This window comes from Neofelis nebulosa, chromosome 3, assembly GCF_028018385.1.
Source record: "Neofelis nebulosa isolate mNeoNeb1 chromosome 3, mNeoNeb1.pri, whole genome shotgun sequence".
In the NCBI taxonomy this organism is placed as follows: Eukaryota; Metazoa; Chordata; class Mammalia; order Carnivora; family Felidae; genus Neofelis; species Neofelis nebulosa.
The window spans coordinates 28,174,045-28,199,917 of NC_080784.1; the positions used below are offsets into that span (position 1 = coordinate 28,174,045).

General features: G+C 44.1%; 1 long non-coding RNA gene across 2 annotated transcripts in view; it reads right to left on the reverse strand.

Annotated features, from left to right (window-relative positions):
* The window catches only part of LOC131506502 (uncharacterized), a 59,158-nt gene extending 39,332 nt beyond the window's left edge, over positions 1-19,826 (reverse strand). The window contains exons 1-2 of one of the 2 annotated variants that reach the window (XR_009258982.1): positions 18,680-19,826; positions 10,480-10,555 (exon numbers count right to left, since the gene is read on the reverse strand). This is a non-coding gene — a long non-coding RNA (uncharacterized LOC131506502). The remainder of the gene's footprint in view (positions 1-10,479; positions 10,556-18,679) is intronic. The other variant, XR_009258983.1, reaches the window with a different exon arrangement.
* Between the last annotated feature and the right edge of the window lie 6,047 nt (positions 19,827-25,873).

Consider the following 25,873-nt stretch of genomic DNA (forward strand, 5'->3'; position numbering starts at 1 on the left):
GAAATGAAGAACCAGGCCAGTGGTGAGTCACTGAGGTGAGTGCAGGGAAGGATCTGAGGGCATCTAGGAGGTGGTGGGGGTAACGCTGAGTCCTGGCTCACCCAGTGTCAGAAGCTGTGGGTTTCCTTTTAGCTCTGTCTCTAACTAGCTACGTGATCTTGGGCACACTACTTATTTCTTTCCGCACCTCGGTATTCTCGGTAAAAAGATAGGGAGTTAGATCAGATATTCTAGAAGATTCCTTTTAGTTCAATATACTCATATGGATTATTCATATAGATATGAATCTATAGTTTTGATTGCTCCTCTACTCAGAAGTTCCTTATAGGATGATGGTTTTAGACAAAGTCACTGATCTATAGAGATGACTAAATGGTGTCAGATTTAATGACGGATGATTGATTCAAATTTAATCAACGATTTGTCTTTTGTTACAAGACAATGCACACTAAAGTTGTGGTGTTATTTTTAAAGAATATTTTTAAAATATTATTTATTTATTTACTTATTTATAGAGCACAAGCAGAGAGGGGAGGGGCAGAGAGACAGAGAGATTGAGAGAATCCCAAGCAGGATCCACACTCAGCGCAAAGCCCTGTGGGGGGCTCGATCCCCCCTGGGGATCCCCCCCATGTTCCCCTGGGAACATGACCTGAGCCGAATTCAAGAGTCGGATGCTCAACTGACTGAGCCACCCAGGCTCCCCTAAAAAATCTTTTAATTCACTTTTCAAAGTGCTTCCACTTGTATAATTTTAAAAAATCCTCTAGTTACAAAGAAGGCATTAAAAGAGGCTGAACTAAGCCCACAAATTTTCATCATATCCTTCCCTGTCTTTGCAACAGAGAGTTCCAAGAAGTGTTCTTTTAGGGCTCGTAAATTCTTTCCAGGTAGCACGTGGCCACCACAGAGTGTACCTGGTCATCTTGATCCTATTGTCCCACTTCGCAAGAGGAGAGGTGGCCCCAGTGACCTCCTCCTCCAGGCCGGCCCCACTGCTTCTGGTTTCCAGACAAAAGTATTGACCCTTAGCAGTACCTAGAAGCCTCAACAATGTACTGGACTTTAGCCTCTTCCTGAGAGGAGTTATTTTTCATGGAATGTGTTTCTAGAATAGGTGGAATTCTTAGCAATGGTTTCATCACACACTGAATTCGCTTTTCTGTCAATGGCTTTTTGGCCAGCGGTCTCTGTATAATTGCTTATGAGAGTTTGCTAATAGGCTACACAGGCCCACTTGTGTTGGGTTGTTTGCCCGGGATGTGGCATCTGTGGCTGACTTCAGGCCCCATGTCTAGCATGCAAGGCAGACCAAGCCATTTCATCTGGTGCTCTAAAGGTTAGGAACCATTTCACACACTGTTGAGACAGTCACTTGCTTCCTTGTGACGACAACTTTTTTTATTCCACTGAGTCTGGGTATGTGGAGAAATTGGAGAATGACCAAGAGCTATTTGCTTTTATTTTTCTTCCAAAAGAGTTTCATGGACTAAATTCATTAATTTATAAAAACTTCATAGAACAAAACTCGGTAAAAGAAGCCCTCACATTTATCATCATCATCATCATTACTTTCGTAGACTACCCAATACTAGTGAGGGGAAAATTGCATAGCAACTGAATTTAAAGGGAGAATCTATGTATCTTGTAGTCTAGATTCCTGCTCTACAAATGGGTGCACTGAGTTTCAGAGAGGAGACAAGATTTGCCTGAGGTCAGAGTTGACCGAAGCATAAAATGGGATTAGAACCCAGGTTAAAAATAGCAATTTAGAAATTTTATATCTTTGAAGCCAGCCAGTACATCCCAGAAGTTTTTGAGACAGATAAAGTGACAGGATAATCCTGGAACCCTCAGACAATTTTTGGAGAGTTTTTTTCTTTTTATTATTATTTCTTATTCCACTGGCCCTTAAGGTCCTCTCTACAGGCCCCCAAGGAGCCCTCACTTATTGTGGCCCTCGTTCCATCAGAGGCAGCTGGTCATGCATCTCTGGGAATGGTTGTTGCCATTGGGAGTGATGGAGGTCAGCTTTGTTTATTGGAAGCTGGATCCCTCAGCTGGTTAAAGGAAAATCAGGAAAGGTTTTTCTAATTTTTCATGAATTCTTCCCTTTTAGGTGACATTATTTTGTGGAAGGCATACATATTTGGTTTCTTAGGGCTGCTGGAACATAGTACCACAAACTAGGCAGCTTAACCAACAGAAACGCATCGCTTCATGTTATGGAAGCTAGAAGTCCAAGATCGAGGTGTTGGAAGAACTGGTTCCCTCTAAGGTCCAGGTGAGAAAATATTTCTACACCTCTTGCCTACTTTCTAATGGTTTCCTGGCGATTTTCAGGGCTCCTTGGTTTATAGAAGCATCACCCTGATCTCTGCCTTCATGTTTGCCAGGCGTCTTCCCCGTGTGTGTGTCTGTCTCCACATTTCCCCTTTTTATAAGGACATTGGTCATATCGGATTAAGGTTCACTCTAATGACTTCATTTTAACTTGGTTACCTCTGTAATGACTCTGTCTCCGAATCAGGTCACATTCTGAGGTACTGGACATTAGGACTCTGACATCTGAATTTGGGGAATGGGCACACAACACACTGAATGCTTCAGGCAAGTAGGGATCGTCTGTCTCACGTACCACTGAGTGCTCCAGGGTCCGGCACAAAGCACGGTGCCTATCGGACCCTCAGAAATGTGTTGAACTAACGAACACACTTAGCTAGTCTCATCTAATTATACTAGGGGTTTTCAGATTGGCTTTTCATAAGGTGTTAATTTTCCCTCCAAGATGTTGATTATCCTTGGTGATGTGGGGATTGGAAGCTGCATAGGCAGTAATCCCCAATCCTCGGTGGAGCCAATTTAACGTCAGAGTCTTCTCACATGAGCATTTCCAACTGCACTGCTACCAAGTAGAAAACCAACTGACATTGACTTTTGTCTGTCCTGTCCGGAGCCTGGGGGAAGGTGTACTGGGCAACAAATCGATCAGAAAGCAGCAGTAGCAGAAGGCAGAGGAAAAATGCCTGAATAACAGAGTTGGCGGACCTCTCTTCCTGTCTGGGAGATCCTATTCTGCCTTTGACTTCTGATGATACCAGGATAGGTTGACACATGAGCATCTGTGTGGCACCAGCCATGGGAACGCTGCCCAGGCAGACGGGGAAGTTCTCACAATGTCACTGGGGCTGGGGGAGAGCCAGTTCTGAGATATCTGTGACCCATCTGCAAGAATAGTAACTCCTTACAAATGAAAGCTGGACTCAGAGGCCCAAGTAGTAAATCCTGTGTCAGTCCTTTATATTTCCCACTAGAATTGTTCATGCACATAAACAACAGATGGAAGAGATTAATGAGACACATTATATTCAAGTAGAATAAATTGGTCTGAAATGTGGATGTACTGCTCTCATTTGGCCGAGTGTAATATCAGCTCAAACGGAAGATTGTAGCACACTTCAAGGCTGCCTGGGCAATTGTGGCACAACCTTCTAGCACCCATGCAAGAGGACTGAGTCAGGAAGCAAACCCATTTAAAATATCTGTGCCCTTTCTGCAAAATATTGGAGCATCCAAAGCCTGTCCCTTGAGTTGCTTCCAAAAATGGATGCCTTTAATAAAAGCAAAAGAGCACATGACACAGGATCTAGTCACTTGTTTATTTTTGTGTGTTTGCTCTGTTATATTTTGAAGTGGGCGAGTTGGCTTGTGAGTGTGTGCCTACATGGCCATCTGGGCAAAAACGAGAACAGATTTGGGTCCCCTTGGTTCTTCTGTTTGATTGGAAATTAGCCTCCTCCTTGGACTCTAATTTGCAATGTTTAATGGAATAGAAATGATTGGAAGCTTGTTGTTGGTGGTGCGCGGTAGAGAGAAAGCTGTACTTAGTGTCACAAACGAGCTCTTTGCCCATTTATTGGTTAGCTCAATGAATGTAAATAGATCACTGCATCTAATCACTCAGACACAGCACTCCAGGGCTCAGGCCAAGACCAAGACTGATGATCTGAATGGCCACAAGATACCCTGAGTTTGCTCCTGGGCTGCTGTGCCTTTCAGGGGATCTGCTTTGGGACCACAGGGCAGTCAGGGCATCTGTGCCTTTCTGGCAAGGCACAGAAGGCTTGACTCTGTGCAGCTTTATGTGGTGATTCTTTTCATGATGAATCTGGATTGCCAGAGCTGCCCTGCAACGAGGGTGAGGCCGAGAACCGAACAGCATTTGTCTCTCATCTGAACTTGTATCCTTTGTGGAATACAAAGTGGTCGCTGGCCAGCTGCCACTTTCTAGGATGACATTCCATGGGCGGCTGGCATGCCCCACTGCTTGTAAAATGTCAGAAAGTCTTTTGACTCCAGGCTAACCATCCCAGGTGCATCCTTCTGTTTTTGTTTTTTTTTTTCCCCTGACCTAGTTTGTGTTTATTGACAGGTCTTGGTCACTGCTTACTTACTAGCCAACCACCTGTTCGTCTGTGGTCCAAGTACACACATGGTACTTCCTAAGGAATCTGCCTAGTACAGCTTAGAGTGGGAGCCTTCTTCCCACTACTCTGGTGCCACGTTTCTATTAACACCCTTTAAGATCATAGTAGATTTAAATATTTTCATTATGAAATATTTCAAACCTACAAAAAAATACAAAAATCACAAATGCTTATGTACCTGCTTCCCAACTCCATTGAAAGCTTTTTAATTTTTTTTTTTTTTTTTTTTTTGCCATAAAATCTTAAGAGCCACACTTGGTGTCTCCTGGGAATCCCATTTCATATCCCTCCCCTACTCCCTGGCTTCCTGACTCACACTCTCCCTCCCCGGAGGTGATCATTATCCCAAGTCTCGTAGGTTTCAATTGTATGTGTGTGTGTGTGTGTGTGTTTTCTTTTTTTACACTGTTACTATCCATGCATATATTCTTAAAAATATACAGTGGTGTTTTGCACATTTTAAAACTTTACATACATGTTGTCAGTCGGTAGGATCCTTTTCTAACTTGGTTTTCATCTAGCGTTTTGTTTTTTGGAGATTGTTCTGTGTTGTTGCATTTTTTGTTATACTGTTATATAGAATTGCATTTTATGAATATAGTGTAATTTGTGTATCCACTCTCCATTTGATATTTATGCTGTTTCCTTTGCCTTTTACAAAATGCTGCAATACATCTTCTAGTGCCTTTTCCCTAGTTTGCAGACAAAACATTTTTTTCCAGCATATACACCTCTTGGAATTGCTGGATCTATGAATATTGCCAAGTACACATCTGTGAGTACGCGTACAAGGTCCCGTTTCTCTGCAATCTAACCAAATGTTGGTGTTACCCCATTAGCATTTCTTTTTTTAAAAATTTTGTAAAGTTTAGAGAGAGACAGAGACAGCATGAGTGAGGGAGGGGCAGAGAGAGAGGGAGACAGAGAACCCCAGGCAGGATCCGTGCTGCCAGTACAAAGCCTGACATGGGGCTTGAACTCACGAAACTGTGAGATCAGGACCTGAGCCGAAAGCAAGAGTCGGGCGCTTACCTAACTGGGCCACCCGGGTGCCCCCATATTACCATTTCTTAAGACTAATTTTCTTTAGGGCAGTTTTAGGTTTACAACAAAACTAAGAGGAAGGTCAGAGATTTCCCATATACCTCCTGCCCCTACGCATGCATAGCCTTCCCCATTATTAACATCACTCACCAAAATGGTATATTTTTTATGCTGACACCTCATAATGACCCAAATACCTGAGGGTTCACTCGGTGTTGCACACTCTCTGGGATAAATAGGTAAGGAAAAATGTCCAGGATTATAATATGATACAGCATATTTGCACTGCCCTAAAAAATCCTCTGTGCTCTGCCTCCGCATCTCCCATCCCCCACCCCTGACAATCACTGATCTTTTTATTGTCTCCATAGTTTTGCCTTTTCCGGAAGGTCGTGTCGCTGGAATCATACAATATGTAGCCTTCCAAGGTGGCTTCTTGCACTTAGTGATGAGCCTTTGAGGTTCCCCCACGTTTTCATGGCTCCATGGCTTATTTCTTTCACATTCACATTCTTCACCAATCTGAGGGTATCTCAGGGTTGTTTTAATTTGCATTTCCCTTGGGGCACTTGGGTGGCTCAGTGGGTTGGGCGTCCCACGGCTCAGGTCACGATCTCACCGTTTGTGAGTTCAAACCCCGTGTAGGGCTCTGTGTTGACAGCTTGGAGGAGCCTGGATTCAGCTTCTGGGTCTTCCTCTGTCTCTGCCCCTCCCCCGCTCACATTCTGTCTCTCTTAAAAATGAATAAACTTCAAAAAAAAATTTAATTTGCATTTCCCTAATTATCAGTGCTGGCGAATATGTTTTCCATATGTTTATTTTCAGTGTTCTTCTGTGGTTTGCCTCTTTCTGTACTTCGCCTCTTTTGCCCTGGATATGTTTGTCTTTTTTCTTATTCATTTGTAGGAATCCTTTATAAATTTTGAACATAATCCTCAGTTAGCTTTAAATGTTGCAAATATCTTTTCCCAGACTGTGCCTTGTCTCTAACTTTGTTTATGTGTCTTTTGATGAACACAAAGATTTAAATTTAATGTCGTTAAATGTGTTGTAAAAGGTTTGCCCTCTTTTTTTTTTTTTTCCTGTCTTTTTAAGGAAGTCTTCCTACTACCCACCAGAGGTCATAAATCTATTATTCTATATTTTCTTCATTAAGTGTTATGGGCCTTCCAACCTTAATTTAGGTTTCTAATTGACCTGGAATTGAGTTGTGTGTGTGTGTGGTGCAGGGATTTAATTTTATTATATTTTTCATAAAGCTTACGAGTTGCCCCAGAACATTTTCTTTGCATAACACCCCTTTTCCTCCTGAGCCGGTTCTGCCTCAAGGTGCAAGGACAGGGGATGGTGTTAGAGGAGACTGGGTGATTCCTGGAGCTGAGGAAGAGGGGCCACCCACAAGAAGCATGGTATAGACAGATGTAGCCCCTGACAGAGGAGTGCCAGAGTGGGAGGGGGTGTGGGAATAAACTCCTCCTCTCTCTTCTCAGGCCTTCTGATCTTTGGCCATTACTTCCTGTTGGTCAAATCCCAAAGGGGGTCAGAGGACATCAGCCAGAGGGCTAGTGCCTCAGCGTGTGGGGATCACCTCCCCAGGGGTCAGAGCAGGGCGGCGAAGGGGATCTGTCAGTGGTGCAAATGGAGACCAGCCAGGCCGGTCCTCTATGGCACTCATCTACCTCATTTTATTGGTTCTCCCAGAGAGACACCGCTCGGTTTCACTAGAGTTTTCCAATCTGTACACATCCCAGTTCAGGACAGTTCAAAAGCAGATTTTCCAAAACTGGGTAGCCAATCCAAAGCCAGCCGTGCAAAGAAAGAGCAGTATTTCCCCTGCCAGAGAAGACAGGCTAAATAGAATCTTCAAGTTACGCGCGGGCTTCAGATAGCTTGAGAGTTTATGAATCCCTTTGGGAGGATGTGATCCTGGGTACCTGCTCATATTTAACAGTAGAGATCTAAAAGCTGGTTGGCAGTATTGAGAGAATAGTGAAGCTGGTCAGCGTTTATCTTCACTGTAGAGTGATTGAGGGGGGCTGTTGGAGAAACACCGATGTCCTTTCGGACTGTCAGGCTCCCTAGAGAAAAGTTTTATTATTTTTTATTTTTTAAAACGTTTATTTCTTTATTTTGAGAAAGAGAGAGAGAGAGAGAGAGTAAGAATGAGAATGCAAGGGGGGGGGGGCTAGAGAGAGAGAGAGAGAGAGAGAATCCCAAGCAGACTGCACTGTTAGCACAGAGCCCGATGCCGGGCTTGATTTCACGAACCCTGAGATCATGACCTGAGTGAAATCACGAGTCGGATGCTGAACTGACTGAGCCACCCAGGTGCCTTTCTTGGAAAAAAGTTTTAGAATTTCCTGTGTTTACCAAGTGGCAAAAGAGGGCTGGGACCTCAGTGTTCAGCTGCATAGACCACTTTATCTCTCTTTTTGGGGCAGGAGACTGGATCATTCCCTCCCAGCTGCTATAACAAAATCACCATAAACCGGGAGGTTTATAAACAGCAAACATTATCTCATGGTTCCGGAGGCTGGGAGGTTCAACATCAAGGTACCAGAAGATTCAGTGTCTGGTGAGTGCTTGGCTCCTCATCTTCTTGCTGTGATGTCTCATGGTGGAAAGGGTGAGGGAGCTCTCTCAGGACTCGGTCTGAGGCTCTGCCCTCATTACCTCATCACGTCCCAGAGGCCCCACTTCCTAATACCATCACCTTGGGGGTTCGGATTCAACATATGAATTTTGGGAGGGACACAGACATTCAGACCATCCCAAATACCCATGCCTTCCACTGTGTCTCAGTGGCCCCCAGCCGAGAAGACTTTCTGGTCAACCACCTGCCTGGTCATCTGCAGTGTGGAGAAGAGGAGGGGCTCTAAGGGTTAACTGATTCCCAAACAGCTTTCACCAAATCCTCCTTAATGTAGTCCCCTTTCTTCCCAAGTCCAGGGACCTGGTGCTGCCAGTGTCTGAGCCCATGAGGGTGCTGGCCTGTGAACCAGCCTTGCTCACAGCTCCCCCCATGGCCAGTGGAGGATTTGGGCTGAGGCCCGTCTGCAGAGTCCTTTCTCATTATCCACCTGTGTTCCAGCATCCACATCTTAACTGCTGTTCCCACCTCTCCTGTCTCCCTGTGCTTGTGCATTTTTGCCCTTGTAAGCAGTTCCTTCTCTGCACTTTCATAGTGGATCCTCTGGAGGGGGAATAATTAATTGGGTGCATGGTCTCAAATATCATAACCCAGAATCCTTTCTTCCATTTTCTATTAAAGTATTAGCTTTGGGGCGCCTGGGTGGCTCAGTCAGTTAAGCATCTGCCTTCGGTTCAGGTCATGATCTCACGGTTCATGGGTTTAAGCCACACATTGGGCTCTCTGTTGTCCGTGCAGAGGCCGCTTCCGATCCTCTGTTCCCCTCTATCTCTGCCCCTCCCCGCTTGCACTCTCTCTCCCTCTCTTTCAAAAATAAATTTAAAAATATTTTGTCATTTCTTCTGTTCTTCTGTTGCATTCTTTTGTTTTTTACGTAGTTTTTCATAGTATATATTTTCCATCCATTTATTTTCAACATTTCTCTCTCTCTCCCTCTGTGCGTGCACGTGTGTATTTTTGGTATGTCTCTTGTAAGTAGTGTAGAGATGCGGGTTGTTTTTTTTTTTTTTAGTTTAAATTTTATGTATTCTTTAAATATGTAATCCAGCATAAATTACCAAATTCTAAATATACTAAAGAGGAAACAGTAAAAACTCTCCTTCTCATCTTCCCAGACTCTCTCTTCAGAGGCAGCCAAAAAATTATTAGTTTTTTCCAAGTAAGATCACTGTGAATATAAATAAATATAGTAGCTACATTTATTTATTTTATGGTGGCATTATATGTACTGTTCTGTACCTTGCCTTTTCAGATCTCAGAGACCTACCCTTAACATACATAAAGAACTTCCTCATTCTGTTGAGTGACTGCAGTTGATTCACTTTTGAATGTATCCTGGTCTGTTGAACTTATCTCTCATCAGTGGATTTTTAGGTAATTTCCAAATCCTTTACAAACAACGTTGTGATGAATAATCTTGTACAAACATTATTTAAATACGTGCGAGTGTACGTATAGAAGAAATTTCCAGAAGTGGAAATGCTGGAACAAAGGGTGCATGCTTTCATAATCCTGACGGATCTATAGATGTCACCCAATTACCCTCCACAGAATTTTGTCAGTTTACGCTCCTGCCAGAAAAGGATGTTCTACCTCATTCTGATGCCCACCTGCTGGTTTTCCCATTTCGTTACCAAATCAGCCAAGGACCAAGGACCAAGAGGACCAAGTCAGCAAAGAGTCCTCTGTTGGGATTTTAAACATGATACTGATGAGCCAAGAGATGGAAGAGTGAGCGAAGTCAAACGTGGGGTGGTGAGGTGGGAACCTGTAGCTCCTTGAGGCCTGGCAAGGAGGCACTGTGACTGGACCCCAGGAGCCAGGCCTTGGAAGCAGCTGGAAGGATGACAGGCCTGCCTAGCAGGAGCTGGGAGGATGGGAGGGGGGGCGCTGTCAGGAGAGAGCTGGAGGATAAGTAGCTGCCCGCGGATAGAGATAACCCCCCGGCAGCCAGGGAAGGGGAGAAATACCCTGGCTTCTCCCTTCCACTGCCTTCTAGACTGCCTGCCAATGCCTCACGTTTCTGAAAAGGACCCGGATTCAGCCAGAGCTTAGGAAATGCATTTTCCCATGAATACAGACCAGAGCAGAGAAAGAAGGGGAGCAGCTCTGAGAGCAAATCAGGCCAGTGACTGGCACAGCCCAATCTTTTTGTGCTCAGTCCCGTTCTCACCGGCCGCCCATATTTAATGGTCATGTGACAATGATGTCCTGTGCAGTGTGACAGAGCTCAATGATCCTTTGTACCAGCACTCAAGCCCTTCCCCCAGATGAGGACGTATAAAGCCCCTCACTTACCACAGGTGTCTCAAAAGCCTAGATGTTCAGGTCTGGATGTTTCTTCTGATTGTGAACTTAAGTACCATTGGCATCCCTCGTACGTAATCATCAGGGAGTGAGAAAGAAAAAGAAAAAAAAATTAGCTAATACATACCTACAAAGGCAGACACAGCTGTTCAGTCTTCATATCTGTAGCTGGCCACGAGGGTGCAGGTGATGTTTATGACTTTCTCCTTCCATGACCCGTTCAACATTCCCTTTGTCCTCTGCCAACACGTGGCTGTTTGGGGAATCTTTACCTGGTAGAGTGGCAGGAATCTTTTCTTTCCCCCAAGAGTCTGATTTCTTAATAGTCCCGCCTTTATTGAGTAAAGTGCCTTCCATTTACTACGGGTCATGTGGTACTAAAAGGCACCAAGAGATTGCTTTCTGCTCCAGACATAGCCTTCCCTGCCCATGGTGTATCAGAAAGCCTATTTCCTCTGGGTAAATGAGATTATTCCCCTCCACCAATCTGATAACCTCTTTCCCTGCCCATTGGTTCCAAGTAGCCCAATGGCAATCTCAACTTCCAGTTCTGTGCAACTATTCTTGTGTTGCTGGTGGACACATTCCTCTCTTGGGAGTCAATACTCCTAATTGGGCAGAGCCCAGGGTTGCAAGACTGGAAGCTTTCTGTGATGGGCCATCAGGTATAGTGAGAAGTCATTCCTCTATCTCTGCTCCTGGGCACCATGGGGGAAACCACACATATATGGGTTTCTGGTTCAGACCACGTACTGCATCCTGTTGGGACAGTATCCCAACTGTACAGTCTCAAGCTTCCAGAAGGCCGTCTTGCCAGATGCTTCTTGGTGATATGGTACATATTAAAACGAGCCAGGAAGGAAAGAGTTGGCAATGGATTTGAGAGTAAAATAGGCGAATGACTGGCAAGCTCACCGACGTGGTGCATAATCCAATGTATTGGATCTTTGCCGGTCTTGTAGATGAAAACCCTTAATGTGTTTTTATTTTTCATTTCTTTTGAATGTCTTTTTATGTATTTAGGAGCCACTTAGATTTTCCTTTTTGTGAACTCTTGATTTTTAAACAATTTATGTTTATTTATTTATTTATTTATTTATTTTAGTAAGTAAACTTTACCCCCAACATGGGGCTTGAACTCATGACCCCCAAGATCAATATTTGCATGCTCCACTGCTCCACTAACTGAGCCATCCAGGCACCCCACGAACTTTTGATATTTGTGCTTGTTTTTCTTTGGAATATTGATGCCTATCTATGTTTTAGTGAAGTCAGCCCCTGTCTATAGATTTTTTCCCCCAGATTTGAAGTGCTACTTTGTCATATACTAAATTTAAAAAAATTATATTGAGTTCTATTTCTGGACTTTTAGACCTGTTATCTTGGTCTATCTTCTTATTAATGTATTAATATTACCTTATTTTATTTCTTGTGCCTTTCTATTGTAATGTTTGCAGGGCTAATATTCCCCCCTCCCCCGCCCTTGGTCTCCATTTAAAAAAATTTCTGGATAACCTGGCTTTAAATTTTTACCACATTACCTTCATGATTAGCTTGTCTAGACCCCAAAATAAGTCATGTTATTTCTGTGTTGGGATCACATTCCCAAACACCACTGTCTACTGGGCCCTGTACAACATGGCCCCTGGCTTCCCCTCAACCTCATCTTCTGCCACGGTCCCCATATTTCCTCTCTTCCACTCTGGCCTCCTTGCTGTTGCTCAAACAGGCCAATTCCCTCATTTGCTGTTTTTACTTCACTCTGTTCGGCGAGTTTGAGAGGCCCCCACAGTGAACCACACTCCCGTCCGCAGTCATCCGGAAGGGAGCTCTGCCTGCCTGGGATTTTAGGGGGTAGCAGGTCCAGCCTCCCAGTCAGTGAGCAGTTACTTCTGTTCCTGGCCTTGGGGCTGAGTCTTAATCTTCTCCAGGCACTAGAGCCACCATTGCCCATGAAGCCACAGCCACAGCCCCGGGCAGCAGGCTGCCCCCAAGTTCTCAGCCACGGCACCACTTCTGGCTCAGGCAGGAACCCATTAGTCCCTGTTTCTCCAGGCAGCTGACCTCTTAGCTTCCACTGCCTGATTCAGACCCCAGAACCCAAGAGGCTCAAGGCTCCAGTTCCACCCATTGCCTTGGTTCCCATCTGCTTCTGGTCTGTGGAGATGTTTAGTTTGTTTCTGAGGCCAGCTGTGTTTTACTGGATTTCTCTTTTGATATGTTGTTGCTCATTTTTATGTGTTTGGAGCAGAGGGGGTGTGACGAACCATGAACTTGCAGCCCCATCTTGAACAGACCATGCACTTAGACTTGCAGCCGCTCAGTTACAACACTCTGAAGTCAATTTCACACAGGCTACTGCTGACATAATACATCGTCTACCCTGTACCTGTGGGGTGGTTTGGGGCACAAATGCTGGAGGCTTAGATCAACTCCTCGGCAGAGCAGTCGATGTGGAGGAAACGCAGGTGGGCGTGGCTGCAAATCTGAGGTCCCCAACCTTCTGCTGCCCTTATGCTTGGCTGGCTTCCTCTCTGTTTGCTTCAGCCCTTGATCTGGCCCCTTCCCACAGCAAATACTAATAACAAAACCATCACTGTTATTATCATTATGATCCAGGCTGTCAGCTTAATCTCCTGTGGCAACTTTCACTCTTTTAAACAGGACGCATTCTTCCTTCTTTGTGTCTCAGGGGATTCTTTTCTTATCTAAGGCTTATTCTTCACACTGAGTCATCAATTTCCCCTTCATTTTATGCATGAAAACTGTACAATCCATATATCACGCCTGGCTCTTTGATCTCAGCATATTACCACGGGTGAGTGTCTCTCATCTTCAAAACAGTACATGACTCCGCACCCCTTTCAGCTACGACTTACCTTCCCCATCCTCTGTGGATCATGTTCTGCAGAACAATCTCTGCTTACCACCCCCCAGTCCTCATGTCCTTCTTTAGGTCGCTGCAATCAGGCATCGAAGGAACTCCCATTGTTCCACTAAAACCATGCAACAAGTACGTCATGAGCTTTAATTGCTGCACCTCCTGGTGCCTGCTTGGGTTTTATTGCTTGGCTTTTCTGCAACATTTGCCACTTCTTCCCTCTTGAAACCCTATGATTCCATGGCTTGTATGGTGCTTTCACCTCTTGTTCTCAGGACGGGTCTCGAAGAGTTGCATTTTGCCTCCTTTATGTTTGGAATGCCTCCTCCCACCCCTGGCTCTAGCTTTGGTTGTCTTCTTTCCTCACCCTGCACACGCCCTCTAGCTTTCTTGTTATGTGCAACAAGTGTCCTGTGGCATTTGTGTGCACGTGACACCTATACTGGATTGCATGGTATTCTCCCAAATTTGTGTTCACCCGGAACCTTAGAACGTGATCTTATTTAGAAATAGGGTCTTGGCAGTTAAGACGAGGCCATCCTGGGTTCAAGTGCTGCAGTTAAGAGCCACCCAGTTTGTGGTGTGTCGTTACAGCAGCTGTAAGAAATAAATGCATCTGTTCTCTCCACACTTGGGGAGACTTCCCCAGGGTGAGGAGGCTGTGCCCATGCAGGGCAACCCAGTACCTCCTTATAGCCCCTTAGGTCTGCTGGCTCAGCTCTCTCACATTTACAGTTTTAGATCAGAGATCTTCTATTTGACGGAGATAGTAACAGGGAAAAAATACAGGACTTGTCTTAAGTGCTGTGAATCCCCGAGCAAGGTGCAACTCCTTTCATTGTTCAGTGGGAGGCTTTAGTTTCTGTATTCCTGGGTTTCAAGATTCAGTGAGACGTCTCAGCATATAGTCCAGCCCATAAATGAGCCTTTCTTTGGAAGGCACCTACAGAGCAGCAGTGGGTGGGGTTCTGCTTTTTCTTTGTCTTTCATTAACTTGACACCATCAGCCTCAAGCTTCAGTTGGCTCTTGTCACTCACACAAGCTTCGAAGAGCCCCTTTGGAATGTGATACCTTTGCGGGAGTCTTCTTTCTGGGCTAAAATGCCAAGGCATCTTTTGGGTCCATGACCTTGAGGTTTATGCTAGGTCAAGTGCCCCTGTCATCGCCGTATCCCCCCACCCCTTCCCATCTTCCAACAATTCTTACATTTTCTTAAGAATTCTGAAGTCGTCAAGAGAGCCAGCCTCCTGCTTCTGTATTGATACTGTTTTCTCCAGATGCTTGCTAGCTCCCTTCTAGCTCTCCACACCTGGTGATTTACCAGCCTGAAAGCTTCCTGGGTGAGCTCGTTTTGCTCCTAGAGTTGAATGACAACAGCTACGAGAACACTGATGACCACACTTGCGTGGCATGTCCTATCTGCCAACATATATGTCATATATGTTCTTACATATATGAACTCACCTGTTAATCTTTTGTGCCTTCTTTATAATCGTCTTTCATGTTAAACATTTTTGGTGTGCCATTTTAGTGCCTCTGTTGATTCTGTAGGCAATTTTTTTAGTTATTTTCTCACGGTGGCCCCACACTCTAGGTAAATACCGACTTAATTCTGGCAAAGTAGAGCAACTTTGTCTCACTACATCCCCACCCCAACCCTATGCTATTATTGTCATATATTGTACATTTATATATATTATAAATGCAGCAACAGTGTTATAAGTATTGCTTTATACAGTCTTGTGTTGTTATAAAAAGCCTAAGAGAAAAAATCTATTCATTCCTTCCTGTGGATTCAGGTTAGTTTAGTGTCATATTCTTTTAACATGAAGGACAAGGAGAGAAAAAATCCATTTAACTTTTGTTGACCCCCAAAATATCTTCATCTTGCTTGTATTCTTGAAGAATATTTTTGCTGGATATAAAGTTCTTGGTTGGCAAGGACAGGCTATTTATTTGTTGCACTTTAAATATGTTGTCTCACTACTTTCTGGCCTCTATTGGTGTGATGAGAAGTCAGACATTAATTGTATTGTTCCCTTGCACACGATGTATCACTTTATTCTTCTTTTCTTTTTTGATTTTTAGCAGTTTGTGGTGTATGTGGGTGTGGCTTTCTTTATGATCATCCTATGTGGGGTTCTTTGGGCTCTTTGGATCTATAGGTTAATATTTAAAAATTTTTTTAGCATTTATTTTTGAGAGACAGACAGACATACAGAGTGCAAGTGGGGGAGAGGCAGAGAGAGAGAGAGAGAGACGGAGACACAGAATCTGAAGCAGGCTCCAGGCTCTGAGTTGTCAGCACAGAGCCCGATGCAGGGCTTGAACCCACGAACCATGAGATCACGACCTGAGACGAAGTCAGATGTTTAACTGATTGAGCCCCCAGGCAACCCTGTAGATTAATATTTTTAGAATCAAGTTTGGGAACTTTTCAATCATTATTTCTTCAAATGTTTTTTCTGCTTTTCTCTCTCTCTTTTTCTGGAACCCTCATTACATGTATGTTGTCTTTCTGGGTGTTTTCTCTCAGATTTCTGAGACCATTTTTTTTTTCATCTTTTCTTCTCTCTGTTCTTCAGATTGGAAAATTTCTATGAATCTGTCTTCAAGTTCAAGTTCACTGATGGTTTCTTCTGTAAGCTCAAATCTGCTTTGAATCCTACTTTTATTTTACACGTGGAGAAACTGAGTGCTAAAGAGGTTAGACAATTGCTTAATGCAAAGGTGGGCAAAATGTTACTTAAAGGCCAAAATAGTAAATATTTTAGGTTTGCATTCATATGGCCTCTGTACAACCATTCAGCTCTGCCACTGTAGCTCAAAAGCTACATAGACAATATATAGACAAATGATTGCAACTGTGTTAAAAAAAAAAACAACACTTTTATTTACAAAAACATGGGACCAGCCTGTGGGCTGTAGTTTGCTGACCTCAGGCCTGAGTTTTGCAAATAGCAATTAGCATAGCTGGGATCCAAGTGTCCTTTCTTCAAAGTCTGTGCTCTTTCCATTGTCTCACACTGCCTCCTACGAATGGATTGTTCTAGTCTTTTCAGTGGTGAAATCATTCTGGGGGAACCACAAATACCAGACAGAGCATCAGATTTATTTTTCATCACTTACTTTACTCAAGGATTTAGAACATCTGTTGTAATAATAGATTCTTTCCCTATCTTTCTTTGTCTCTACCTTCTTTCCTTCTTCCTTGCCATTCTCTCTCTTGCCTTCCTTTTTCCTTCCTTCCTTCCTGCCTTCCTTCCACCGTTCCCTCCTCCTCTCTTTTTTACTATCAGTCACCTTTGCAGAGCGACTGTACTACCTTTCTTTTCTTTTTTTTTTTTTTTTAAGGGTCTTTATTCTCCACTGAAATGTTTTCATTTTTTGCCTGGGGGAATTGCTGGTGACACTCTGTGTTATAATCCTCACATAGAAAAGTAGTAATTAGAAAAGAGAGTAAGGATGTGAATGGTGCCGTTGGCGTTACCACCTATAAACTACAAATAGAATAGAAGTAATCTATTTCACTTTGATGATCTTGATTGTTTTTTTCATAGCCTCAAGAAAAATCTCCTAGGGGGGCAGAAAGTAGGGAAGGATGCAAATTTCAATTTCTTCTCAATTTTCTAAGGTGGATTCCTTTCTAGAATAATTTCTTTCCTCAACCTGGCTTTGTCGTTCACAACCGGACACGTACTGTTCCGGCCAATCTTGGGCCGTATCAATGGCTGCCCTGGGCTTCTAGGGGAAAACTTCCATCCCTTGTGTTAAAGATCTGGTACCCACTCCAAAAGGTGAATTGGATCGTAGAGTCATACCTGTCACAGCCCTCCTGTGGCCATGAAACTTCGGTACATCCAATAGAATGTTTTTTTGTTTTTTTGTTTTTTTGTTTTTTTGTTTTTTGTTTTTTTTTTTTAATATATTTTTTTTAACGTTTATTTATTTTTGAGACAGAGAGAGACAGAGCATGAACGGGGGAGGAGCAGAGAGAGAGGGAGACACAGAATCTGAAACAGGCTCCAGGCTCTGAGCTGTCAGCACAGAGCCCGACGCGGGGCTCGAACTCACGGACCGTGAGATCGTGACCTGAGCCGAAGTCGGACGCTTAACCGACTGAGCCACCCAGGCGCCCCAGAATGTTTTTAACAGAGAGCAATAGAATACCCAACTGAAAGTAGCTTAAATAATACACTTTTGAAATCATGCATAATAAAAATTTCTTCATTAGGGCGTTCCAGGTCACTTCTATCATTCAACAGTATTACCAGGGACTGTATTTTCCCCATTTTTCTTCTCTACCCTCTTCCCTGTAGTGGCTGCATCCTTAGAATGATCTCCTCAGGGTTAAAAGTCGGTGGCCAAGGTTGAAGGGATCATCTGTAGACAAAACACTCTGACTAAAGAGAAACCCTTTCTAGAATGGGTCAGACACTCAAGCTCTCACTGCAGAGGCAGTTGTTAAGAAAACTGATGCTTTAGCTCTCTAAAATGGAGTTGGTTTCCACTAGAATAGAAGAAGTGGGTGGGAAGCGGAAGGTTAGGCCGATGACACCATCAGTTTTGTAGGAACCTATTTAGTCCAGATGGTTCTGCTCCAAGAATGTTTTCACCAGTGGGTATGGGATACGGCCTTTCCCTGTTAACCACACTCAGCCATATTGTTGGCTGGGCATGAGGTGAAAGGGAGACAGCATCTCCACTGTTCTTTCTGTCCTTTGCCTCCCTAGCAATCCCTGGTGAGGTGTCTTTCCTTTTAGGTTCCTTTTGATCTCTATGAAGTGTTGGCATATGTTCTCTCTTTGCAGAGAATTTCCTTTTGTTTGTACCAGCAGTAACAACTTAATGTAAGCCCTGCGGTCAGACTTTCAGAATTTGTTTCTTCATTCAATCATGTACTCAACGTCCGTCACATGCCAGGCACTGTGTCAGCCACTGGGGTTACAAGATGAGTCAAAGAAATGCCTACCTTCAGGGTCACAGTTCTGGGCTTTGAGCGGTGCTAGGTTTTCTTTCTGGGCCCATCACTCTGTGACTCTGAAACTTTTTTTTTCTTTTATGCTCTGGACAAGGGCTGATATCCTTCAGATAGTGCTGCAGGAAATCACCACTAGTCAATTCAAACCAGCTCATAAGATGAGGAATATTTGTTCTTCTTGTCCAATCTCTTTATCTTTCAGTTGGAATGTCTGCACGAGTCTAGTCAGCTCTGAATCTTCCACAGGATATAAGGCGGGACTAGAAATGGCCACAGTCCTCAACATTAGTTGGATTCCGACTGGAAGGTTACGTGAGAGAAGCATTACCTGTCCGGCCATGGCTTGGCCTCCAGGACAGTGGCGTGAACGATCCTGAAACAGATGCAGTCTGTAGTCACACCCAGAATACTGACACCAGAACATTTTACAGTAGAAAGGTTACCAAAGCTCTCTGCCTCATCCTTGAATCGGATGTCCTTTCCTCAGACCAGGAACTCAGCTGGGTTGGGACATAGGAGAGAAGAAGCAGGTGACATTGGTGGGAAAGGACCCCCTGCATCTTCCCTGACCACTTCCCTTATCTCAGTGGCGAGAGCAGCACATAAAATGATGTCACGAAGATCCCTTTGGCATCTCAGAACAGAAGCTTCAGGCCATTGGAGGATCTGCTTTGGTTTTTCTTTGTTTCGGCGAAAAGGGAAAATTAAAAAGGCAGCTTGACTTCAGAGATGGCTGAATGTCAATGGACCTGTAATATACATCATGAAGAATGTTCCATCAAGTATGGGCAAGCAGGGACTCATGTATATGGATTTCATTAGAAAAAGAAATCTGTTACTTAGTTTGGGATTTGGGTCCTCTATATTATTTTTCTTGAATTTGAAGTCATTTCCTAGTGGAATATGTGTTTTGAACTTGCTGGGGAGAGGAGGGCACTTCTTTTATTTAGATTTAAGTGCACTTTGGCTAAGAACAAGGCTGGTGAACTCAACTATGAAATGCTGTTTGGTTCAGACATCTTTATCTCACCCACATGGGGAGATAACATGCAAATTGACCATCTCACGCCTTCTGTCAGAGACTGGCAGCTCCAATCTGAGGTTTGTGATTTGTGAGGGAACCTGAGTGAAAATGGCACACACGGCCGAGAAGATGATCCCAGGCATGCCACTCGCTATACTTTTTTGCCCAAACTTCACCTAATGGTGAAGACAACGTCTATTTCCCCATGCACCAATTCTTACTGAGATTCATGTCTAGAAATATTTATCATCGTACTATTTGTAATTCAAAATAATTTGCAAAGGGCCATAACATGCACTGATTGGAGAATGGTCAATAAATTATGGTTCTGCCATACGATAGAAGAATTTTACAGCTATTAGAAATATTATTAGGGGCGCCTGGGTGGCTCAGTTGGTTAAGTGTCCAACTTCGGCTCGGGACATGATCTCACAGTTCGTGAGTTCGAGCCCCACATCGGGCTCTGTGTTGACATCTCGGAGCCTGGAGCCTGCTTTGGATTCTGTGTCTCCCTCTCTCTGCCCCTCCCTTGCTCATACTCTGTCTCTCTCTCAAAAATAAATAAAAACATAAATAAATAAATAAATAAATAAATAAATAAAAGAAATATTGTTATAGGAGGATATTTATTGACAGGGAACAATCTTTTTTTAAAATTTATTTATAATGTTTATTTATTTTTTAGAGAGAGAGAAAGAGCACTAGCGGGGAAGAGGCAGAGAGAGAGGGAGAAACAGAATCCAAAGCAGGCTCCAGGCTTTGAGCTGTCAGCACAAAGACCGATGTGGGGCTCGAACTCATGAGCCACGAGATCATGACCTGAGCCGAAGTTGGACACTTAACTGACTAAACCACCCAGGTGACCCAACCTGACCTGACCTGAGCCGAAGTTGGACACTTAACCGACTAAAGCACCCAGGGGACAATCTTATGCTATAATCTTAACTGAAGAAAACATTAAGTGAACTATAATGGCATGACTTCAATTTTTGAAATCACATAAACATAATTATATGCACATATACATATTTATGTAGTCATTTATTCAACAAGAATGGGTGGAGTGACTTTTATCTGCCAGATACTGTGCTGGATGCTGAGGATATGAGCCAAACAAGGGTAAATCCCTGCCTTCATGGAGTTTATAGTCTGTTATGCATAGGAAACGCCATGGCAGCAAATACAGCATATGTTCACGGTAGTTTTTCTGGTTACTGGGTGACTTAAACTTTTTTCTTTATGTATTTCTATATCTTCTAGATTTCCTGATAAAATTAAATATCTTTTATAGATTAAAAAAAGACAACAGATGTCTTTTTATTCAAATGAACAGAACTGAGGGGCACCTGGGTTGGCTGAGCATCCAACCCGTGATATTGGCTCAGGTCATGACCCAGGGTTGTGGAATCAAGCCCTGTGTCGGGCTCTGCACTGAATGTGGAGTCTGCTTAAGATTCTCTCTCTCTCCCTCTCCCTCTGCCCCTCTCCCCTGCTGGCACTCTAAATACATACATACATACATATGTAAGCAGAGCTGAAAACCTGCCTCCTGGCATGAGACGCTGTCCCTGAGACTGAAAGGTCAGCTCGACAAATTGAAAGAGCTTTGTCTGGGGACCAGGAGACTGTCATTAACCCACTACATGACTGTGGACAAGCAACTTTCCTCTTTAGGTCTCAATTTCTCTTCCCATACGATGATAGTCTGACCCAGATGATTTTTAAGGTCTTTCCAGCTCTAATGTTCAATGCATGAAACAATACTTGCAGAGACTTTAGATGGGAGGAGAATTTCCATAGAAGCAAATCTACAGGTCAGTATAGCACCTGCTCTTACCATACCAGCACAATTTTGTTGTGGCTTCTTATCCCACACGCAAATGTTATCTTTGATTTATGTGCAAATCATTTTTTCATGCATTCTAGTCTCTTCCGCCTCTATCCTTTGCCTTTTTCATACCCGGGAGAAACTAGGGGGAAAATGATAATGATAATCTTAATCTTCTCTTTGTCTAATTCTCCGTGTGCTCTAAAGCAAATAATTTTTCATCCATTACTGACCATCCTTCCTGGTCCCCTCATAGATGCAAGAGACGATACAAAGTGAGAATCAGACATGATTTTGACCCTCGGAGCTTGAAACATCCATGGAGAGATGCGGTGAGGGCTTACGAAGCAAGGTGAGAAGGGCATAGCATTGCATGCCAGGCTGGCCCGTGTTCCATCACAATATGGCACAGGTATTGACAAAAAGGAGACAATGGCATGAGTGAGACTAGTCAGGAGAAGATTTCTGCAGCAGGCAAAGTGTGATCTAAGCCTTACAGGATGGGCATGATTTAAATAGATGCAAGGAGAGGAGATCATTTCTAGCAGCATAACCACAGTGACCAGGGAGGAAAAGCCATTGACACTAGGGTTGTGAGACTGGGCAAATAAAATTATAGGATGCCCAAGTAACTTTGAATTTCAAATAAACAACGAATGATTTTCTAGTATGTCCCGTACTTAGCTCATACTTACACTAAAAATTATTTGTTGTTTATCTGAAATCCTAATATACCAGGTTTCCTGTATACTATCTGGCAACTCTAATTGGCGTTTGTTCATGTGAGTATGCATTAACATCTAAGGAAACCTCAACTGTTCCAAGAAGATGATTGAAATTCCTATCCCACCATCTTGGACATTTAGGGACCTGTACTGGCTCTGCCACTGAGTGTCTACTGGGTTCTCTCGAGTGAGTAATTTGTGGACTCCATCCTTGTTGCACCATTTACAAAATGAAGCGTGTTGTACAGATGTCTGTGTGTTCCGGGCAGGCTATTAGCATGAACGTTTTGATATTAGATAAGGGAACCAGATCGTGCCTGTCATTGCCCAGATAGGAAAAGCTGATGCCCCTCTCTTTCATTTCTAGCCTGTGGCATTCACTGATCCATGCTAACACTTTGTCTCCTGTCCCTTTGTCTGGGCACAGCTGGAGTCACTCAATTCACTTGCGTTCTCAGAACTGTCTGCATCTTCTATGTGTGATGTGACTGCCTTTTCTTCACATTGTTGTCCCGCCCTTCTCAAATTCCTCCCCAAATGCAATGGTCCCTGTGACCTCTCTTGAATGCCTGCTGGAGAGGAACAGAAAATATTAAGATCCCAGTTCTGTCTTCTCTGCCCCTCAAAAAAAAAAAAAGAAAAAAATTGCCACCACCATAAAAGTTAGCACAAGGGAAGGCAGCAGGGGCAGATAATCATCTGCTCCTTCTCAACAGGATGGAATCAGCCAGATTTTCACTTGTGGAAGTCACCCATTTTCCAGACGTGAGCATCATTTTTCCTTCTGCCAGAAAACTGCAGGAAAGGCCACGCCCTGTCCCTGTTCTCTGCAGCACCTGTGTGGTGTTGGCAAAGGACTGTTTTTCCACAGTAACAACAACAGATTTTGAAACGTATTCCCTCTTCTCAGTTAAGTGCTCATTTACATGAGGCAAATTCTCTTTGTTCAAGAAAACTGGGCCTCCAGAAGAGGTCATTTGCTTCCATGAAGCTGCTCGCCCACTTACAACTCTCGAGCTCTCCCCAGCACTCTTGGCCTTGGTGACCCAACGGCCTGGCAGGACCACCAAAGCCTCCGAAGCGGCCAAAGCACAGGCTCTGTGCCAGGCAGAAACATGACTTTGATGGGATTTGTTCAAAGTTGGCTCTGGAAACAGGCAAGTCATTTGCATATTACCTGCTTCCGGGTCAGGATTACTTTACAGTAGATCCAGATGACCCCATCCTATTGTGCATTTTGGATCACAAGCTCTTTAAAGAGGGCTCATGAGGTTCTAAGTGGCTGAATTCTACACCCACCGTTGGAGGTGCTTTAGAGTTCAGCTGGAGCTCAGTTGAACCCCCAGCAGTGAGTATATTTTGCCCACTTTGCTCTGACCCGGGCTTGCATCCGGTAGGAAAAGCGGCCTCCTGAAGCCACCTAACAGCAGACGTCACTGGGCATCCAAGAGCTTGTGTGTAGATTCTGGGGAAGGACCTCAGAGTCCATCTAATCCATGTGACTCCTTGCTCAGAAAAGAGATTGCCTCCTCTTTAGACCATTAGGAAAGCTCCACTTTCCCAGACAGACTTACTTTTCACCTACCCAATGCCCGCGGCCCACGCGTCCAGGTATGTGATAGGGTAGCTGCCTGGAGGAGCGTGGGCCTACTGGCTTTTGAGAGAGGCCTGTGACTTGGCAGGGTGATGGCACCTGATCTGGCAAAGGCCACGTACTTCTTTTGTCTGTATTGAGGCCACATAGGAGAATTAAGGAACATAAATTCGGCAAGATTAGATTGGATAAGAACAAGGCAGCTGTTGTTTTGCCAGGGCCTGAAGGGTATTGCAAAGTTTGTTGGACCCACTCCTGTTCTATTTAGCAGTTTCCCCCGTCTTAGTCAGCTCTGGCTGCTAAAACACAATACTATAGATGGGGCGTATGAAATACCATAAACAGACACTTCTCCGAGTTCTGGAGGCTGGGAAGTCCAAGATGAGGGTACCAGTGTGGCTAGGTTCTTGGTGAGCGCGAGAGAGACAGAGACAGAGACAGAGAGAGAGGTTTCTCTGGTATCTCTTCTTATAAGGGCACTAATCCCAACATGGAGACCCCACTCTCATGACCTCATCTAAACCTAATCACCTCTCAAAGTTCCACCGTGTTGGAGATTAAGTTTCAACACAGGAATTTTTGGAGGGCATGAACATTCAGTCCATAACACCTCCTTTCTGGTTCAAATATGACTGCTGTTGTCCCTCCCCTGCTGACTAAGTGCATGGTGTGGCTCATGAAAAGGGGCGGAAGCTGTATCTGAACTTGGCTGAAAGGAGGATGGACAGCTGTTACACTTCTGGGGACTCAGCTGGGCAGTGGTCAGGGGCAGCACCGGAAAGATGGTCTCCCCCTGCTCAGAAGATCCCAAGCCTGTGAGCCTATCTGACTAGTCAAACATGGCTCCAGACTAACTTTCTCTCCCAGATCTCATCTGGACAGTTAGGACATTTCTAGAAAAGGATGGAGTAAAATTTTAGTATCTCCTCTCCCCTTTCTTTTATCTCTAGTGAAATGAGTTGAGGGTGACTAAATGGATGCACTCACTCTTCCAGAAGCTCTCTTAGTATTGACTTAAAATCCATGAATATCACAGAAACTGTCATGGTGTCACCACTCCTGCATATTTCATTGTCTCCCCTTATATTGGTCTCTTCCAGGTGTTGCTGTCTTAGCCTAGATCAGGCACCCGAGGCAAGTACCTTCTCTCATTCTGGGTTTTCACCAGAGCCTGAGGCACTCTTCTTCATTCAGTGTTGGAATGTCGCTGGCCTGGAAAGGTCCTTAGAGACATCCAGTCTGTTTCCTTTAAAAAAAAAAAAAAATGTTTATTTATTTGAGAGGGAGGGAGAGAGGGCATGAGCAGGGGAGGGACGGAGAGAGAGAGGGAGAGAATCCCAAGTATGCTCCAGGCTGTCGGCGCAGAGCCCGACGTGGGGCTCGAACCCACGAACCGTAAGATCACGACCTGAGCCGAAGTTGGACGCTTAAACCACTGAGCCATCCAGGCACCCCAAGATCCAACCTGTTTCCTTAATTAATTAATTTTTAAAAAGTCTTAAATGTTTATTTATTTTTGAGAGAGAGAAAAAGAGAGACAGAGACAGAGTGTGAGTGGGGGAGGGGCAGAGAACCAGACACAGAATCCAAAGCAGGCTCTAGGCTCCAAGCTGTCAGCACAGAGCCCGACGTGGGGCTTGAACCCACAAGCGGTGAGATCATGACCTGAGCCGAAGCTGGATGCCTAACTGACTGAGCCACCCAGGTACCCAGGAAATTCAATACTTTATTCTGATTTTCAAATGCCTTAAACTTAGCCAGTACATGGCTACACTGTTTAAATATGACCAATGGGTCAGGGCCTTACCTGGTCTCTCCCTGCGGGGTTTTAGAATATTCTTTGAAGCCAGGAGCAATCTGGATGAAGGGAGTTTGGGCACGTGGGGGTCATGAGTGTCCGTGAGAACAGTGGTTAAGTTTTGACCCTCTTTGAGAGGGCTACGCACACTGCAGGAGGAGGGGGCTTTGGGCTCAGTGCGGTGTACTTCTTTCCTGAATTCTAGGTGTGCAGATCATTCATGGCCAAATGTTTACTGTTCTCTAGGAAAATTCAACCCTGTACTGAGCTCAGGGAAGGTGTCTGTCTGTTTGCTTGTTTGTTTCTTCTTGTAAAATTGTAAATTCCTTCTGTTGCATAGAAATCTCTCCTAAATCCTCCACATTTTAAAAAGCTTAAGTTGTGTGGTTGTGTTTGGAAATCATCTCAGGAAAGCCTCTGCAGGTCTGGATAGAGGATTAGTATAAGACTTTTCATTTAGATGGAACTCATTAAAAGTCAGGCGTGCGAAGGCTGCTTTCACTATTGCACTGGAATAGTTAACAAGTAAGTCACAACCACAGCAACAACAGTA